This window comes from Eurytemora carolleeae, unplaced genomic scaffold (assembly GCF_000591075.1).
Source record: "Eurytemora carolleeae unplaced genomic scaffold, Eaff_2.0 scaffold2, whole genome shotgun sequence".
In the NCBI taxonomy this organism is placed as follows: Eukaryota; Metazoa; Arthropoda; class Copepoda; order Calanoida; family Temoridae; genus Eurytemora; species Eurytemora carolleeae.
Window position 1 is genome coordinate 902,797 of NW_019396051.1, and position 7,394 is coordinate 910,190.

Sequence of the window (7,394 nt, forward strand, 5' to 3'; positions counted from 1 at the left end):
AACCTTCAAAAATAGAGGTGGAAATATTTCCCCACAACTCGAAAAAAAAGGAAAAGGAAATGAAAGTTACGTACTTATTGTGTACATTACATTTAACATAACTGTTGATGGATTGCTAGTATTTTTCGACGATGAACTAACAACTTTTAGATTTAGATTTATTTATAATGCTAAAAAAGATAAGTAGCTGTTCTTCACAAAACCGAAATTTTTAAGTATGCTTTTAATACGCGCTGATTTTTGACATCCTTTATGTTTGATTATATCTTTTAATCTTTTTAATCTTTTATTTTTACTTAAAATTCTACTCGAATACTGGGTGGAGGATGAGACTCTGATGAAAACCTAAAACTCTTTTAATATATTGATCTAAAGGTCGAAATTTCTGAAATAAATTCTGTTAATGAAATGATTTTTAAAATGCTTAATAGCTACAAAGACCGAAGAATAGATGGAAAATTAAAATTACCATAAATCGTTTTCGAAGGTATCGATTGAATTTCTTGCTACAAATATAACATTCATTTTTTTTAATGAAAGGGACCGTTCACATATTTGGGTAATTTCAGGGTAACAACTGTGGCCGGAGAAAAAGCCGATTTATTCAGATTTCCAATTCCAATTCCGGTATGAATGTTTTTGGGATTGAAATCACCCAAAATAAGTGAACAGTTCCTTAAAAACCAGTTCTTTAATAAATAAAAAAAATTCAATAATTATGGTCACCTAGTAAAGATGTCAATATTTTGTTTTGTTCAGTCTTTATTCTTGAAAAAAATATTCCGCGGCAGTTGTGCATATTTAATTTTTGTTCACGTGGTATTTATCTTTATAGTTTCGGGTATGAGATTAAAGTCCAAAAATTGTTTATTTTTCAACAAAATCATATTATTATATTTAATAGTTTTATACTTTGATTTAAAAAAGAGAATGGAGAGTTTATGGTATAAGCATTAAACATATACAGTAGAGACATAAATATATATATATATATTTAATATACTATCATCATGCTAGTTAATACAACCTAAACATGCAATTGGGATTATATATATATATATATTTTAATATATTATATGTTCCCTTAATTTATTTTTGGTCTTATCAGAACAAATTTAACATTTTTATTAAAAGAAAAGCAAACATAAAATTTAAATAGCTTTAAAAAAGAAGATTTGAAATAATTCCCCCCCCCCCATCCTTTAGAGGGAATTTTATGTATTGCATTATTTATTATTTTCGGGAAAAATTTCATGCATTTCCATTTTAGAATTGCAGAAATATTTCGTTTAAAAAAACATTGCAATATTTGCAAAATCTCTAATTAGTTCGATAAAAATTCATAAAATCCAATATACATTTATTTATACCGAAGAAAACCTGAAACCCATAGATTTCACTGATCCAGGGGGAGCGAGCCCCCATAGCCCCCCCAATTCTTACCAAAAATCTTAATTTTCTAATATTTATATCATTGCAACCGGATTACAGTTTGTGGCGAGTAATCAGTTCTTTATTTCATTAAAATCGTTTCACATTTTTGAACAAAGACTCTCCTAGTTTAAACGGTGTTTCTTAGTTAAGTTTTGTTTATTTAAATAAGTAGGTGGGAAAGTACAATCCGCTCCTAATCGGACCTAGAGCTACTACTCAAGCTGACCCAGCTGATCCAGCTGATCAGCTGATTCATAACAAGAGAGAAAGTTTTAAACACATTGTTTAGTTTCTCCACAAAACCTTTTCTTCTTCTATACTTTATCAGAAACTTTCATTTTTTCCTTCAAACTTTCAATATATGATGCTTGATCATCAGACCTAAAGAAAACTGACCTACACAGTTTCCGACATACAAGGTGTCCGTGCTGGGAGTTAAAATGCAGATTTATCGTATTTTCTCATTAATAATTTTTTGTATAGGTTTACCTTTTTTCTATTAATTTTGCTTTGTTTTATAACTTTAAAATACGTTTTTTCTATTCGAAAGACCATCTTGCTTTGTTTAAAATCTTTCACATGTTATTCCTTGGAATACAGACAGCCAGTAATATGCTTCAGAATCAGTCATTTTTATTTCTCACATATTTGTTGGGCTATATGTATTTGAATCTTGAAGTGCACGAAGTCGATTGCGCTAATTTTTACGGAGTTTAAATTAGTGACTGAAATATGACTGAGATATGACTGAGATATGACTGAAATATGACTGAAATATTCCGAGTCAAACTTCGTGGTAGTCACTTTTACCATGGTTAGTTTGCAACTGGATTTACGTGGTTAGTATTCAACTGGATTTACGTGGTTAGTATGCAACTGGATTTACGTGGTTAGTATTCAACTGGATTTACGTGGTTAGTATGCAACTGGATTTACGTGGTTAGTTTNCAAAACTGGGTCGACTAGAAGGTGTCAAAACTGGGTCGACTAGAAGGTGTCAAAACTGGGTCGACTAGAAGGTGTCAAAACTGGGTCGACTAGAAGGTGTCAAAACTGGGTCGACTAGAAGGTGTCAAAACTGGGTCGACTAGAAGGTGTCAAAACTGGGTCGACTAGAAGGTGTCAAAACTGGGTCGACTAGAAGGTGTCAAAACTGGGTCGACTAGAAGGTGTCAAAACTGGGTCGACTAGAAGGTGTCAAAACTGGGTCGACTAGAAGGTGTCAAAACTGGGTCGACTAGAAGGTGTCAAAACTGGGTCGACTAGAAGGTGTCAAAACTGGGTCGACTAGAAGGTGTCAAAACTGGGTCGACTAGAAGGTGTCAAAACTGGGTCGACTAGAAGGTGTCAAAACTGGGTCGACTAGAAGGTGTCAAAACTGGGTCGACTAGAAGGTGTCAAAACTGGGTCGACTAGAAGGTGTCAAAACTGGGTCGACTAGAAGGTGTCAAAACTGGGTCGACTAGAAGGTGTCAAAACTGGGTCGACTAGAAGGTGTCAAAACTGGGTCGACTAGAAGGTGTCAAAACTGGGTCGACTAGAAGGTGTCAAAACTGGGTCGACTAGAAGGTGTCAAAACTGGGTCGACTAGAAGGTGTCAAAACTGGGTCGACTAGAAGGTGTCAAAACTGGGTCGACTAGAAGGTGTCAAAACTGGGTCGACTAGAAGGTGTCAAAACTGGGTCGACTAGAAGGTGTCAAAACTGGGTCGACTAGAAGGTGTCAAAACTGGGTCGACTAGAAGGTGTCAAAACTGGGTCGACTAGAAGGTGTCAAAACTGGGTCGACTAGAAGGTGTCAAAACTGGGTCGACTAGAAGGTGTCAAAACTGGGTCGACTAGAAGGTGTCAAAACTGGGTCGACTAGAAGGTGTCAAAACTGGATCGACTAGAAGGTGTCAAAACCGGGTCGTCTAGAAGGTGTCAAAACTGGGTCGACTAGAAGGTGTCAAAACACCTAAATCAAATATACTTTTTGGTAGCCTTAGTAATGTTAATTTTAGAACTATAGAGCACTTGATTTTATCTGTAGTATTCAAGAAGTAATTGGCAATATTCTCATCGACTTTTGTTTAAGAGCTTGCAACCGTTGGAGCACTGAGGGCCTTTGTTTATAAAGAGCAAACAAATGTTGCAATGCTTAATTAAACAAAAGATTTTTATCTGAATGTTTATTTTTATTTTGCAAAGTGCTCTTAATCCCTGCAAGCACTCTAGTATTTATTCTCAAACATGGCAGGGGGAGGGAGAGATGGGAGGGTGACACCGAGCCACTCAATAATAAATCCAACCCTTATTCATCTCAATTTTTAATGCCCCATAGTCAACGAATAACAATTTTTAAGCTAAACCCGTTTACAAGAATTTTAAATTTCAAGAAAATCAAGTTTGGCTCGGGCAAAAAGTACAAGGCTCAGACTCCTGTTTTGGGCGACTCGTCTGGCCCTCCTCTCTCACAGTTTGCGTTACCCATCAATATATTGGTTTAACATATTAAACATCTATCTATCTATTTACTCAATATACCCTTCACCAGCCTTTTATTTATCTTTGCTTAGCTTTTACTGTGCGTACTTTAGTTAACAGGATTCTCTATTATCGTATAATGCAAACACCATCGTCCTTAAAAGGTGAAGAGTTCAGAGTTCAACGTTGGATTTTTAAATCTTTCATGCTATCACTGTACAATATATACAATGTAAAGTATTAGCTGTTTAAACAGCAATAAGCCAATCGTTAACCTTGCAACAAAGTTGAAGACAGAATTCTAAATCTCTAGTTTAATGTTTTACATTTATATTTCCGTCTTATCCTAAAGTACTGAAAGAGGTTCTTTTATAGTATGTTTATTTTCATTCAGATATTGTGTATTTTTCTGGGAGAAGTTTTTCCCGCGTTTATGAGAATTCTGCAGGAAAAGTACATACCGACCTCTTTCCTACATGGACTAGGCTTGAACCGATCTGATTATGATGTCGATCTGATTATGTATGTCTATCTGATTATGTATGTCTATTTGATTATGTATGTCGATCTGATTATGTATGTCGATCTGATTATGTATGTCGATCTGATTATGTATGTCGATCTGATTATGTATGTCGATCGATCGAACCGATAAAAAGCGACGATAAGTTTACATCCCTATCTAGTTTTAATCATTTATCCAATAAAAAAAACTTGAAAAAATATTTTACTTATAATATTTTTCTGCAAAAATACCGGGAATATCGATGAAAAGAATTATTATTAAATGAATTAATTTGAAACTCAACTCAATCATTTATATAAATTATTCTATAGTTAAATTAATGATAAATTAAAGTACGATAAGGAATAATGAAAAAGTTTTATCAATTCATTAAATGAAATCGATTTTTACCATTAATCAGCGGCTTAAGAATAGTACTGCATAGTAATATATCTATGCTTGTATATTTGTATCAAAATTTATCCGTATTTATAAACTTGTTTGTTTTAGTTTGGCCTATTTTTTTGTGAACCATAGACTTTGTTTTGGGCCTTTAAGAAATGAAATTGTGCCATAAAAAATGTATTGTTGCTGTAATATCAGATATTTACCAACAAAGGCTAGAAAATCTTCGAATATTCATAATGTCGAAAATTAAATATGGCGACATAAAAAACTAAAAGTGCCGAGAGGTTCAATTACATATTTTTTGCGGTTCAATTAAATTTTCCATTATAATGAAAATGAGTTTAAATTATTTTATGGTTTATGATGTTTTTTCAAGGTCTGACTTATTGAAAATATTTTCTGGTGAAAACTGTTCAGCAAGCGCTCAATCGGTTCCTCTTCCCCAGACTGGTTTTAGACGTCACAAACACCCTTTATTTTTGACCATTTCCCAGCTCACGTCAAACTAAAATCTTAAATTTTTTCAACCATAACTTTTCTTATTGAGAAGCTAATGATAAGAACAAAAAAGAAGAAAAATGTTTTGAATTTATATTATTATGCAACCGGATAATTTTTTTTTTGCTCATAATTATGCGTTAAATCAAATCAAGGGGAGCTACGAGGTAAATAAGTACAACCAGTAATAGATGTTACCTTCCTCTTCTATTTATTTAGCAGTGAGCTATATTTTGGTGGATTTTCAGGAATTATATTTATCCCAAACAAAAGTTTTAACCCCAGAAAATATAACTTTTGCTTGAGTAAGAGTTTGAAAAGTGCCATAAATACAAACTCCAAGAAATTAAATTCTGTTTTACGGTTAAAAGTTTTCAAACAGAAAAAATTTAAAAATACAAATATTTTGAATCTTCTTCTCTTCTCTTCCTAGATTGGATATATCAAGGGTTGTCTATCTTCCTTGATTGAATAATTCTAGGTTTGTCTCTATCTTCCTAAAATGAATGATTCTTTTGTTTATGTCCTATTATTCCGGTCTGGATAAGATATATCTAGGTTGTCCTACTATTCCTGGATAAGATATATCCAGGTTGTCCTACTATTCCTGGATAAGATATATCTAGGTTGTCCTACTATTCCTGGATAAGATATATCTAGGTTGTCCTACAAATCCTAGATAAGATATTTCTAGACATATAACATACACATATCTAATTCTTTCCCGAGCAGGTTTAGTAAGTTATAGAAGACAATAATGGTTTTATTTTGGATCTATATAAAGAATAAGATGTAGAGACCCGATGAAGCATGAAACAAAATCCTTTTCTGGAATTTTCTATTTTAATCTAAAAGTCTTTTTCTATTTTATATCTGTCCCAAATAGTTCCAACCCAAGTACATACATACAATCAGTTTATGGGAACATATATTCCACTGCAGTACCTTCAACTGCAAACTTTTATAGTGCAGTCCGGGGGAAAAAGGGGGGTGGCCGGTGGGGGTCAGTGCAGTCGGAGGAACAAAAAATGGGGGGGGGGAGGTAGTGCATTTCGGGGGACAAGGTATCGGTAAACCTTAGAGAATATATTGGTAAACCCTATCTAGAGGATATATTGGTAAACCTTAGAGAATATATTGTTAACCCCTAGCTAAAGGAAATATAGGTAAACCTTAGAGAATATATTGGTAAACCCTAGCTAGAGGATATATTGGTAAACCCTAGCTAAAGGAAATATAGGTAAACCTGAGAGAATATATTGGTAAACCCTAGCTAGAGAATATATTGGTAAACCCTAGCTAAAGGAAATATAGGTAAACCCTAGCTAGAGAATATACCGGTAAACCCTACCTAGAGAATATATTGGTAAACCCTACCTAGAGAATATATTGGTAAACCCTAGCTATAGAATATTTCGGTAAACCCTAGCTGGAGGATATATTGGTAAACCCTAGCTATAATAGAATATATCGGTAAACCCTAGCTAGAGTATATATTGGTAAACCCTAGCTAGAGGATATATTGGTAAACCCTAGCTAGAGATATATCGGTAAACCCTAGCTAGAGTATATATTGGTAAACCCTAGCTAGAGGATATATTGGTAAACCCTAGCTAGAGAATATATTGGTAAACCCTAGCTAGAGAATATATCGGTAAACCCTATATAAAGAATATTTTGGCAAACCTTAGCTGGAGAATATATCAGTAAACCCTAGCTAGAGAATATATCGGTAAACCCTACCAAGAGAATATATTGGTAAACCCTAGCTAGAGGATATATCGGTAAACCCTGGCTAGAGGATATATCGGTAAACCCTAGCTAGAGAATATATCGGTAAACCCTACCTAGAGAATATATCGGTAAACCCTACCTAGAGAATATATTGGTAAACCCTAGCTAGAGAATATATTGGTAAACCCTAGCTAGAGAATATATCGGTAAACCCTACCAAGAGAATATATTGGTAAACCCTAGCTAGAGGATATATCGGTAAACCCTAGCTAGAGGATATATTGGTAAACCCTAGCTAGAGGATATATTGGTAAACCCTAGCTAGAGAATATATTGGTAAACCCTAGCTA